This window comes from Seriola lalandi, unplaced genomic scaffold (genome assembly GCF_002814215.2).
Source record: "Seriola lalandi dorsalis isolate HSWRI2012SDOR001 ecotype SW California unplaced genomic scaffold, Sedor1 jcf7180002054549, whole genome shotgun sequence".
In the NCBI taxonomy this organism is placed as follows: Eukaryota; Metazoa; Chordata; class Actinopteri; order Carangiformes; family Carangidae; genus Seriola; species Seriola lalandi.
Window position 1 is genome coordinate 67,266 of NW_019525102.1, and position 720 is coordinate 67,985.

Consider the following 720-nt stretch of genomic DNA (forward strand, 5'->3'; position numbering starts at 1 on the left):
CTCAGAAATGGTGACACTGTCATGAATCAGTTTGTCATCAGTTACTTCAAGCTATATGAGCTAGGCTACAACTTTAATTGATATTTTGTCTTAAGTTATTAACATTATCTGGCACATGTATATGCAGAAGATTATGTTGATCTTTTTTTAAATAAATGATTGATTGAATAAATAAATGCATACACACAACTTAAAATGTATGGTTTACATTTGTGTCTGTTCTGTGGCAGAGAAACCTAAAAGAGAGGATTATTTATTTATTTTTTTAAGTGTAAAGTTTTGGAGTTTTTACAAGGAAAGGCTCAAGTACTGTAAAACTTCTCAACAATTGTCCAAATTATTTGCCACATTTTGCCATTCAAATTAAACGTTTAATTTTTCTGCAGGGCTGTATTATTAGTGCAAAGCTCAGTGTAGTGGTTGTCTTCTGTTCGTGTTGAATGAACAGTCACTTAAAGAGTTTAAAATCTGCCAAGAAAGCAAGCAGCAGTTTGAGGGCGTGTTACTTCCTGGAAAATAATAAGAATTGACAACAGAAGTAAATGCAAACTGGGTCATAAAAATGAAATAGAAGAGAAATGTTACACTGGCAAGACGTTAATATAATGTCAAATGATAAGGGCTATCGTTTTTCGATATTTCAGTGTAGCCTAATATGTGGGCAGAATACAGCGTCCATCGTTTGTAGCACTGAAGACGGGGATTCCCTGAAGGTGCCTT

General features: G+C 34.0%; 1 protein-coding gene across 1 annotated transcript in view; it reads left to right on the plus strand.

The window, feature by feature from the left end:
- Positions 1-720, plus strand: part of LOC111661704 (E3 ubiquitin/ISG15 ligase TRIM25-like) — a 13,266-nt gene that overhangs the window by 4,616 nt on the left and 7,930 nt on the right. The window lies entirely within an intron of this gene.